This window comes from Chelonia mydas, chromosome 19 (genome assembly GCF_015237465.2).
Source record: "Chelonia mydas isolate rCheMyd1 chromosome 19, rCheMyd1.pri.v2, whole genome shotgun sequence".
Taxonomy (NCBI): Eukaryota; Metazoa; Chordata; order Testudines; family Cheloniidae; genus Chelonia; species Chelonia mydas.
This window is the reverse complement of record NC_051259.2, coordinates 18,884,179-18,896,406: the sequence shown is the minus strand read 5'-3', so window position 1 is coordinate 18,896,406 and position 12,228 is coordinate 18,884,179. Positions and strand designations below refer to the sequence as shown.

The 12,228-nt window shown below is 41.3% G+C and overlaps 1 protein-coding gene across 19 annotated transcripts in view; it reads right to left on the bottom strand.

Moving 5' to 3' along the window:
• Positions 1-12,228, bottom strand: part of HNRNPR (heterogeneous nuclear ribonucleoprotein R) — a 90,150-nt gene that overhangs the window by 13,705 nt on the left and 64,217 nt on the right. For 15 of the 19 annotated variants that reach the window (XM_037881859.2, XM_043532373.1, XM_043532367.1 and 12 more), the window contains one exon: positions 1,056-2,803. The exons of 1 other annotated variant lie outside the window; for it this stretch is intronic. The gene's annotated coding sequence lies outside the window, so the exon portion shown is untranslated. The remainder of the gene's footprint in view (positions 1-1,055; positions 2,804-12,228) is intronic. 3 more of the 19 variants (XM_043532370.1, XM_043532375.1, XM_043532364.1) reach the window with 1 other exon arrangement.

The following is a 12,228-nucleotide window of genomic DNA, read 5'->3' as shown; positions in this document are numbered from 1 at the left end:
GATTTTATACTGAATCATTATGAAAGCAGATTCCCAAATGAGATCAACGTGCGAGTAGTAGGGCTGCCAAAAGGAAGTCCAGAAACGCCTATTCAATTAAAATCTTATTTTCAAGTATAACGGCCAGTTCTTGCATAGCAAGAAGCGCGTCTCTATATGGAAGTTTAAGCAGCTGTGCAAACTAAAGGTAGTTTTATTCAAGTACAATTCCACTCACTGATACTATCTACATTCACTATGAACTGAGGAATAGAAGAGATTTGTTTTAGCCAACTCTGGGGTGGAACAATCATGATTCCTCTCAGTCAGAACACCTGCTGGCTCACTGTTAGAAAGAGATTGGGACAGTGAAGATGCAGTCAATTCACGAATAAGTCTGTCACTAAAAAACAGTGAATCTGTTTTGCTGTCAACTAACTAGCATATATTAAGATCACTCCTCGTCCCCCCCCCCTTTTTTTAAAAACACGCTTTTCTATTAAAATATTTAATAGAAACCCAGTTTCATTTTTTACCTCACTTGAGCCCCGACCCTCCCTTCATTTACAAACATAATAAGGAAGTCCAGAAGTGAAGACTGAATTACTCTACATAAAGTGGACAGTGCTGAAAGTATTTTTTTATGGATATACAGTTTCAGTTATTCTTGCCATCCACCTCCAGCCAAACCTACTGGAAGCAGATCAGTCATTCACAGATCAGGTCACTAGGAGCATATGAAGTAGAGTATATTTAGAGAGGGCAACTCATTATATCATGTCCCCAGAGCACTCACGGTACTCCACTCACATTAACTAGATGGCTAGAGAATGTGAAACTCCAGGATAGTGATAATTCCCCCTCCTCGAGGACAGTATTCTAAATTCTGCCTTTCCCAGCAGAACCATGTCAAGTAGCTACTAATCAGGCGTGTCAATTTTATGGCAGTCCAAGTTATAGGCTTTAAACAGGAATAGCAAGAACTATGTTGTTTAAAGTTGGTCTGACACTCTGCACCTCTCCTCTATTGCCACATCCTGCTTATGGAAACAAAACTCCAAGATGGGAACGTTTACCTGTTAACTGGGTCCCAGCACACACATTCCTGACGGGTTGATCTTGCTCTTGACAGGCAGCAAACTCAACCAATTGGAGGAATTAAAGTCTCCGGTGTCCTCTGGGGGTTTCCTTCACCAGTTGCAAGTGATTCTATAATACATCTCAATTAACATAACTAATTAAATGATTTCATAATGAATTCTGCAACTGACTTCCTAGTCGAGCTGTCTTCAAAAAGAGGAAATTTAGTCAAGTGGTAAGAGCAGGGAAATGCAAGCTGAAGTCCTAATTTGTATTCCAGCACTGTCCCTGATTCATAACTGGACAAAATACCTGATTTAGTTTCCTTGTCTGTAGAAGATGGATAATACAACATCCTGTGAGCTGGGTAAGACTCAATGAACATGTTATAAAATTACTTGAGATCCTCAAACAGAAGGTGCAAAAAAGAAAAAAAAAAGAAAAAAGCAGCAGCCGCCAATGCTATAGCTGGAGTGCTGAAATTACTTAAGAGTTTCAGTTTTAACCCCTTGCGATCTGTTACTCATAACTTTTGGAAACTTTCACCTTTTGGAATATTTTCAGGTTTAGTGAAAGGAAATGAAAAAACCCACGTTACATTATCAAAGAGTCTTGCAACCCTTTTCTTCCCCGGAACATTTCTTAAGCTGAAATTTGGCAGAGAGAGTCTTCACTGCAAGCACCCTGGACTGGAACAGTGAAATTGGTTTTGATTTGCCTAATTTATGACCCTTTGAATGTCATACACGGTGCACCCTTTGCAGAGATTTTTGATCAAGTTCATATAGTGTACAGCTAAGGAAGGCTGCGTTTCAAAGAGGCCAACATAGTGAAAAGGGGACAGAAAATCAGAGTAGGCTGAGCCAAATGTTCAGTTCCTCAGGGCCTTGTAAGATGCATAGGAGTTAGAGAGGACTGTTGTTTAGATACATGCATGCAGTATCCTACAGCCTTGTGAACTACTTTATGTTTATGAGAGTTGCCAATATGAAAAACATTTTACATTGTACTAGCACAGAGTGCACATTCAGTACACAGAACAGTGAACACTTACTATCAAACAGGCCAGTTTAGCTTCAAAGTTAACTGCATCTAAAAAAAGCCTGCACACTGCTGTTTAAAAAGAAATGGATAGTACAGCGATAACCAAATTATTCAAATATCAACCTTCGTGCTTATCCTATAAAAAGTGCACGGTAACAAAGAAACTGGACCTTTATAATAAGAAATTAATTTAAGTAAAAATTAAGAAGTATTGTAAGATACAACATTATGTTCTTAAGATTGTAGAAAAACATTGTAAGATACACTATTCGTTTGAGAAATAGCAGGGTCAGTTTTAGCAAATCTGAAGCTCACTGACTAGCCATTCATTTGTGGTTCCCCCTCTCACCTGCAAACATCAAGGTTTAGCGTGCAAGCTTCTACCATCCTTCCCCAGGCACCCCAAATTCCTTAAAATATCAGCCATCACAGCTAATTGTGTCCAGAACTGGACTAAGATAGGTAAATAGTGGGTGGCAGTGTCCAGCTAAAAAGGAGAGGCGAAAAGAGGAACCTGCAGCACCTAACAACCAAAGCCACAATGCAGGAAGAAATATCTTTATTTCCCAGGGGCCTCAAGTTATCACTTCAGGACTTCAGGACGAACCAGCAGGAGTAGGAGCAATGAACATCACACCAGCATTTCAACCTCTTCCTTGTGCAAGCACCCTAGATGTGGCAGTTTCAGTCTGAATCCGTACTGAGGGGAAAAAAATATTAATTGGCCTCATAATTACACGCATAGCCACAAGGGGGCAGTCATGATTGCATCTTTAACTTTAACTAAGGTCTCAGATAAGGAAATGCTATGTTCTCTAATAGTAATTCCACAGAAAAGCTTAAGTTAAATTCTTTCCTGGAAGTCTAAAAAGCTTAAGTGTCCTAGGAAATTACAGCCATCTGAATTTAAGGAAAAATCTCCTGAATTAGGGAAAAGAGAAACAGAAATCCAATCATAAAGGTAGGTAGATGCTTCTGTTTCTGTATCTTCAGGGGATTACCTCAGAACAAGTGGATCTTTGTAGCAATCCTTAAATAAAATCCTAAAGCAAATGGGAAAAGAGGGAAAGCAAAAGATTTGAGGGAACACACACTCCTAACTGCACTCTAAAGTCACATCTGGTGAGGATTCAGTGTCTAATTTGTAATGGTAAGAACATGGGAGAAAAGACAACTTTGGAATACCACTAGTACGGAGGGGCAGCATGATGGGAGTAGAAATATCTGTATTATATACAAGCATTTCTATAGTGTATATCACAGTAGAACTGAGCACCACAAAATGACTTCTTAGTCCTCTAAGTCACTCTAGGTAGCCTCGGTGATGAAATTTCTGATCTAGGTTTTTAAAGTTGTATTAGACCAGTGAGTTCCTGGTGCTCCCATGAGCAGCCCAGACTATTCTCTTCATATCTGGGCTCAGGACAGGAAGTCAGAGACTGAAGTGAAAAGAAATAAGCATAAGGATGGCCTGAATAATGACTTTCCTTGTGGAAAATCAGGAAATAGGATTTTCAGGAAGGGGTTCACAGGTCACATATTTTGCATGCAGGAAGACTCAGGGAACACCTTAAGCAAGAGCATATCAAAAGAGACAAACTGAGGTTTTACTATCATCATCCTTGCCTTATGCTCCATTCTGGGCGAGGACAGCTGTATCTGTGTTCAGAGCTGCTGCATTTTCCATCAACTACTTGCTCCACAAGTGAGACAGACTTATGTCTGAAGGATCTCCCAGAGTGGCTCAAGTAGGCTGACTGCCCTCTGCTTCCTCATCCACAAGTACAGCAAGTCGCTCCAGTCACTCAGCCATGGGTTGGACAGGTAGAAGAGCTGCTCCCAGACACTAAATGTGCTCCCTCGGTCTGTAGAGCTTGCAGCTGTTCTATCTTTAAGCCAATTAGCAGTATTCTAATAGCATGAACGGAAAAGCCTGGGCCCTTGTACTAACTTATGGATGATGTGCCTGGGTAAACTGGAATGTCCTCAAATTCAGAGTCTCTTGGGGGTCACTGACACCAGCACATGCCCACATCACTAGACATCACTAGCACACATGGGAGTGCTGCCTATTACAGCAACTTCTCCACTTCGTGTTGAGAGGATCTTGGTAACAAACAATACCACCCAAGTTTTTCTGGAGAACGGAGAGTTATTCTGGTTAGAACATTCTCGTTGGGGATCCTTTGACACTAGAGAAAAGCATATTAATTTTGTGGTAACTAAGAACTCTATATTCTGTACCTCCTCATGAGTGCTAGTACCTACTTGTCCAAGGGGAATGTGGCTCAAGTTTCTCCTATCTATGAGGTTCTCTTCTCAATGTGATGCCGATGGATGGGAGAGGGTCCTCTGGTAACTGATTAACAAAAGAACCTGATTTGGATCCAGACTTTGGAGATGGAGTGACCATCACAAGAGAGGTAGAAAGACGGCTATGATGGACAAGAACTATTTCAAGCGGCTGTTCTAAACTGTCCTAAAGTAACAGGTGCCCCCTTTATAGCTTATTAAGAGTTTCTTCCCAGCTACAATACCACTGTATTTAATTTTTTTAAACACATTAATCTCAGACCTCTGAGCAGGGAGAGGGAGGCATCAGCAGCAGAGGGGCTGAAGCCCCAGCCCACAGCTCTGGAAGCAGCAGGTGGGCTGAAGCGCCAGGCTGGAGCCCCACACCCCAAGTATTTAAATAAATATTTAAATAAATGGTATTCTATTATTGTTTAATAGTGCGATTAAAACTGCAATTAATTTTTTTAATCTCACGATTAATTTTTTTAAATTGCTTGACAGCCCTAATTAAAACCCTACATATTATCCATACTCCCTGTTTCCCAGTGTGATGTCTTCTACATTGAATTATCCAGTATAAAAGGCAGTAAATGAGTGAGTCAGAGCAGAGTATTGGAAATTATGAAACCCAGATTCTATATCAAGTTGACAATGGTCCGCAGCATACTGGGCAACACACTAAAAAAGTTGTCTATTTCCCCATTTCTAGAATGGAGAAATATATACCCACCATTATCAAGGATTTGAGACCTGCCAGAGGAAAATATATTCCAAGAGTATTATTGTTAGCCCTGGTTGTTGCCATGAGCTCCTTTTAAAGTTCCTGTTTTATTTTCAAATGAGTCATAAAAGAGTATGTCTTATGCCCTCCCAAAGTGGAGTTTATTAGTCTGCAGAAGAGAAGAATGAGGGGGGAATTTGGTAGCTGCTTGCAACCACCTGAAAGGGGGTTCCAAGAGGATGGCTTTAGACTGTTCTCAGTGGTACAGATGACAGAACAAGGAGTAATGGTCTCATGTTGCAGTGGGGGAGGTTAGGTTGGATAGTTAGGAAAAACTATTTCACTACGAGGGTGGTGAAGCACTGGAATGGGTTACCTAGGGAGGTGGTGGAATCTCCATCCTTAGAGGTTTTTAAGGCCAGGCTTGACAAAGCCCTGGCTGGGATGATTTAGTTGCGATTGTTTCCTGATTTGAGCAGGGTGTGGAGTAAATGACCTCCTGAAGTCCCTCCAACCGTGATAGTCTATGATTCAGTTGTTATTAAGAAATCAGTCTTAAGGGACAATCCTTGTGTGGACTGATGCTCACTTGGGAGTCTGACTCTCCTGGAGACATTAAGGCCTTTTCTAAATAGGAGCAACTTAGTGCTTAATTAAAATATGTTTTAAAAACAATTGAGACTGGTGTAAAACCCCTATGTAGGAGTCTTAAATGGATTTAAAGCTTGCTTAAATGGAGTGCTGCCTATTACTACATTACACTCAGCTGATATAAGGTATTTAAAACCCATTTAAGAACATCCACACTAGTGCTTGCAGTGGTTTAACTAAAATTTTAAATATAATTCTCTAATTTAGACTGATGCAAGTTTGCAAGTAAGCTAGTGCCTCCCAACCCTTTGAGTGGGAGAGAAAGATAGCCTCCATGGCAATCCATGACACGTCCACTCCCAGTTCTTTATTCAAGCCTAACTAATTATATCCAGTTTGCAAATTAATTTCAATTCAGCAGTCTCTCGTTGGAGTCTGTTTTGAAGTTTTTGTGTTGAAGAGTTGCCACTTTTAGGTCTGTAATCGAATGACCAAAGAGACTGAAGTGTTCTCCAACTGGTTTTTGAATGTTCTAATTCTTGACGTCTGATTTGTGTCCATTTATTCTTTTACGTAGAAACTTTCATTTTACTTTACTTTATTTTCCACTGCATGCATCGATGAAGTGAGCTGTAGCCTCAGGAAAGCTTATGCTCAAATAAATTTGTTAGTCTCTAAGGTGCCACAAGTACTCCTTTTCTTTTTGCGGATACAGTTTAACATGGCTGCTACTCTGAAACCTGCACTGGAGAACACTCCAACGTGGGAGCTGCAGGGCTGAGCAGAATTTTCCCTGCAATTGTGCTTCTGGCTGCTGTGATGCTGGGCACAGAACTAAGAGCAAGAAGACTCAGCTGTGGTCTCAATGCTCCCCCCCCACCACTGGCATCCCGGTAGTATGAACAAAGGCGTATGCAGAGCCCCGCAGAGAGGGGTGGAGAACAAGTTAAGGTACCTCTTTACACACACATCCCCTCCACCCAGGGTGGGTGGTGAAAAAAATTTTTTTTCCCCCCAATGGCTATTAGCCAGGATGGGCATGGATGGTGTACCTAGCCTCTGTTTGACAGAAACTTGGAGTGGGTGACAAGGAATGGACCACTTGATTACCTGTTCTGTTCATTCCCTCTGGGGCATCTGGCATTGGCCACTGTCGGAAGACAGGATACTGGGCTAGATGGACCTTTGATCTAACCCAGCATGGCCATTCTTATGTAAGGAGGAAACACCCTAACAAGAACGAAGAGGGATGAGAAATGGGAAAAGGGACAAAAGCTAGTGAGGGGGTACAAGGACAGAATAAGCACTAGAACACACCCTCCTCCAGAACCTGGAACTGAACTGACAAGTCCCAAGTCTCTATTGGCAGAAATGCGGGGTCTCATCCTATTCAGATTCACAGACGATAACGGACTACTAATGCTACTAATTACAGCATTAGCTCAAGCAATAGATGTTTGTGCTGTTGACCCAAGTTGGGAATCAATATGGCTCCATGTGATGGAATATGGTTTTTTTCAGTCTGCTTCTTTAAAAGTAAGGAAATTCCATCCAAAAAACTACATTAAAAGAATGTTATGGTTGCAAAGTCAAGCACTCAAAAGTTAGAATGCCCAAATTAAGATTGCCTGTGCAACCTTAATTCAGCCCCGTTGTGCATATGCATTATGGTACGTCTTGAATTATATGATAAAACACTTTTTGCCACAGGACTCCAGCCTTATCCAGTCTATGGCATGACTTCTGCTATGGAAATGAATTAGGACTGCAGGACTCCTGCCTCACTTGTCTCAGAAACTGGAAGGTGCACAGCAGATGAAGCAGTAGATAGTGGGAATAAAAGGATGGAATAGCTATGGCTGTTGAATGCTGCCTTGGGGAACTGGATTTTACCCTGTCCCTGCCAGAGAGTTCTGAATAATCTCCAGCATGTCACTCAAACCAAACTTTTCACAAATGGTTGCTAAGTGCATGTTCCCAATGAGAAATGCCTAGGCCCACATTTGCAGAAGTGCCAACCATTCCCAACTACAACTACCGCAATGGGATCTGTGCTTTGAGCATATGAAGTGCTAGAAAAATGCCAACTATTCTGAAAATAATCAGGCCTTAGATGTCTCAAGTTGGGCATTAAAAATTAGTGGACACTTGACAGTGCTGACTTTAATCTCTATGCGTCAGTTCCCCATCTGTAAAATGGGAATATGACCACCAGTTTCAGAAGGGTGTTGTGAAGATAAATTCACTAAAACATGTGCAACACTTACACTGGGGGCACCTTAGAGATTAACAAATTTATTTGGGCATAAGCTTTCACTCCATGAATCTGATGAAGTGGGTTTTAGCCCACGAAAGCTTATGCCCAAATAAATTTGTTAATCTCTAAGGTGCCACAAGGACTCCTCGTTGTTTTTGCTGATAGAGACTAACACGGCTACCACTCTGAAACTTATACTAGAGTTAGCAGCATAGAAACATTCGTGAAAAAGTTAAGGACTTTGTATTTTAGTGCAGGGGGTTTGGGTGGCGTGCAGAAAATAAGGCCTAGAGCCGCACATGGAAAGAGGAGCATGAAAAGTATCGAGTAACTACGCATTCACTGAAACTTGCAGGAGTCTTATGGAAGAGACAGTAGGCGATTATGTAACTAAAAAACTACTAGGGAGGCAAATTAAAGTTGCACAGAAATTTGGGCATTTTCAAACTTGAGTGCTTGACTGTGCAGCATTAGTGTTTTTAATTTTTTTTTTTTTTTTTTTTTTTTTTTTTTTTAAAGTAATTCACCTCTGAGGATAGCACAAGCAGCAATGGGCTTAAATTGCAGCAAGGGAGGTTTAGGTTGGACATTAGGAAAAGCTTCCTAACTGTCAGGGTGGTTAAGCACTGGAATAAATTGCTAAGGAGGTTCTGGAATCTACATCATTGGAGATTAAGAGCAAGTTGGACAAACACCTGTCAGGGATGGTCTAGAGAGAATGCTTAGTCCTGCCATGAGTGCAGGGGACTGGACTAGATGACCTCTCGAGATCCCTTCCAGTTCTATGATTCAATATTCTGTTATGAGCTACAGTATTAACTCAGAATGCGCTCACTGACATAGAGACTGCTGGTATTATTTCTCAGAAGCCATGTGTGGCTCCTGTAGTTATTTCCATTGTGACTTGCTGTAACTATGTCCTCCACGTGTCAGGTATGGGAGCTATTAACCCACCATTTTGACCGTTCCCGTGATTACACATGATCCTTAGACTTGCTTTGTCTCCAAAAGATTGTCCTACAAGATTACACTTAACAGGTCCCATAACCTTTTATTCCCAGCTCTACACAGCCTATTTGGGATGCCATGTTTGAAAACAAACAAAAACTTACAGTTGTGTTAACTTGATAAAGGAAAAGTATTTTAGTAAAATGATTTGGATTCCAAGGCCAAAAGAGACCACTGTGATCATCATCATGAAAACAGCACCACTCATGCTGTAAAAAACCACACTGAAGTATAAATACACTAGTAACTGCTTGTAAAGTGACATCTCCAGTCTATGTTTGCACTTGGAGTTGGAGTATTGCTTCAAATCTGTAGCTCCAAGGAATACAACCAGCCACCACTTGTGGTTTTTGACATTGTTTTACTACGATAGCTGTAAAAATTGGCACAAACTTCAAAGATGTAGAATTTGATCATACTACATTTCTGCTGTAGGCTATTAGAACTATTAATCTGTAAATGCATACAACTTTAAGACAAGGGGAGTTTATTATCTGCATGATGTGTGCTTGCTACTTGAGTGTAGTATATATTGTGGTCTGTTTGGAGAGGCTGTGTGCTGAGCCTACCGGCCTGCTAGACAAAGCTGAGAGCTTAATGAGGCTTTGATCCCTAATCCATTTAGTATGCATTAACTGTTAATCAGGGGCAGGGCTACTCAGTAAGAAAACAGGGGTTTAAAAAGCCAGCTCCTAAGTGATCAGAGGAGCTACCAAACAGGGGATTTGTGCAAGGGAGTTCAGAGAGGTAGTAAGACAATAAGGGACACCTAACATTCTCCACACTTAGGCCAATAAACACCAACCAAGAAACAACCAAAAAAAACTGCAGGAGTGAAAAGAATGCAGGCAGAAGTCCAGAGTGGAGGCTATCCAGTTTATTGCACTGAATGTGGCAAGTATGATTACATGCCTTATATATGCATTCAGTGCAAGAAGCTCATGACCCTCTGAGACAGAGTACTGGAGACCAAAGTGACTAAACTGAAGGAACAAAAGGAGTTAGAGGTACAGAGGAAACTTTCAGGGACACAGTGGAGGAGTTCCACCCCCAGTCTGACAGCCTTTGTGCTGCTGAGGATGAAAGTCTTGAGGTAGAAGATCCTCAAACTGGAGTGGAGGGAAATGATCCCATCGTTGGGACACTCCTTCCAGATGATGTTTTGGTATTCTCTCACACTGAGGATACCCATCTTGCAGATGGAATCCCATTTATCAGGAAGAGACAGGCAACAGTAACGGGGGATTTCATCATTAGAAATACAGGTAGTTGGGTTTGTGTTGATTGGGAGAACTGCATGGTGCATTGCCTGCCGGGTGCACTGGTTGTGGAACTCTCAAAACATCTAGACAGATGTATGTGCAGTGCTGGGGATGAGCTAGTGGCCATGGTAAACATAGGTACCACTGACATAGGAAAAGGTAAGAGAGAGAGAGGTCCTAGAGGCCAATTTTAGGCTGTAAAATAAGAGATTAAAGTCCAGGACCTCCACGGTGGCATTCTCTGAAATGCTTCCAGTACCACCGGCATAGTGAGAAAGACATGCAGAACTGCAGGGGCCCAATGCACATCTGAGATGATAAACTTGTATCCCTTCTCCCAATACTATTAGGAACTGGGGAACCTTTGGGGAAAGGAGAAACCTATATAGGAAGGATGGGTTCCACCTAAACCAAAACGGAACCAGATTACTGGCATTCAAAATAAAAACAGTGGTAGGAGGAGTGGTTTTTTTTTGTTTGTTTTGTTTAAAAGGGCTAGGGGAAAGGTGCAGAGGAGCACATGGTTTAGACAGACATCCAATAGAGGAGGATATATTAACAGGGATTCTCTATACCCTAGTAAAGAGGAGAGGACAGAAGTTGATAAAGTAGAGGTACAAACTGAACAGAAACAGTCAAATGAAAAAAAGTCTCATTCAATTACATCACATTAAGGGACACAAATATTGACCAATTTTGTAACTGCATGTATACAAATGCTAGAAGTCTAAATACTAAGATGGGTGAACTCATGTGTCAGATATTAAATGAGGATATGGAGATAGTAACACAGAAACTTGGTGGAATGATGACAAATCAATGGGACACTAATACCAAGTACAAATTATACAGGAATGATGGCGTGCCAACCACCTACTAGCGTATGTGAAAGAAAGTCAAATATAGTAAAAATCGAACTATGACATAGAATCTCTCTATATAATAAATTCCATGCTTGAATAAGAAGAGTATAGCAGTATGAACACTGACCACCTGACCAGGATGTGAAATGCTCAGGTAAATGAGAGAGGCTATAAAAACAGAACACTCAATAATAATGCAAGATTTCAAATATCCTCATATTTACTGCATACATGTCACTACAGGACGGGATGCAAAGAAAGTTTCTTGACACCATAAATGACTGCTTCTTGGATCAGCTTGTCCTAGAACCCAAAGAGAGGGGCAATTTTTGATTCAGTTCTAGATGGAGCACGGGGTCTGGTCCAAGAGGTGAATATAGCTGAACCACTCAGTAGTTAAACATCCTTGTTGGAGGGAAAAATACTGAAGAAGCCCACCACAGTAGTATTTAACTTCAGGAAGGGGAACTACACAAAAATGAAGCTAGTTAAATAGAACTTAGAAGAGTGAAATGCCAGCAAGCTGTATGGAAATTTTGAAACCACCACAGAGGTGCAAATTAATTCTATACCCCAAATTAAAAAGAATAGTAAGAGGACCAAATAAGAGTACTTAGTAGTTGGAAGAGACATGGGAGCAGAAAGACCTGGGTGCATTGGTTGATCACAGGATGACTATGAGCTGCCAACCTGATGTGGCTGTGAAAAAGGCTAATGCGATCAGGAAAGCCTTAGTACCATAATATGACATGGTGAGACCTCATCTGTGTGCATTTCTCGTCTCCCATGTTTAAGAAAGATAAATTCAAACTGGAACAGGTTCAGAGAAGTGTTAGGATGATCATCAGAGGAACTGAAAACCTACCTTATGGGGGGAGACTCAGAGCTTTGCAAGCTTAGCTTAACCAAACAAAAGCTGATGGGAGATATGATTGCTTTCTCTAAATATATCAGAGGGATAAATACCAGGGAGGGAGAGGAGTTATTTCAGTTAAGCACCCATGTTGCCACAAGAACAAACAGATACAAACTGGCCATCGACAAGTTTAGGCTTTCAGTTAGATCAAGGTTTCAAACCATCAGAGGAGTGAAGTTCTGGAACAGCCTTCCATGGGGAGCAGCAGGAGC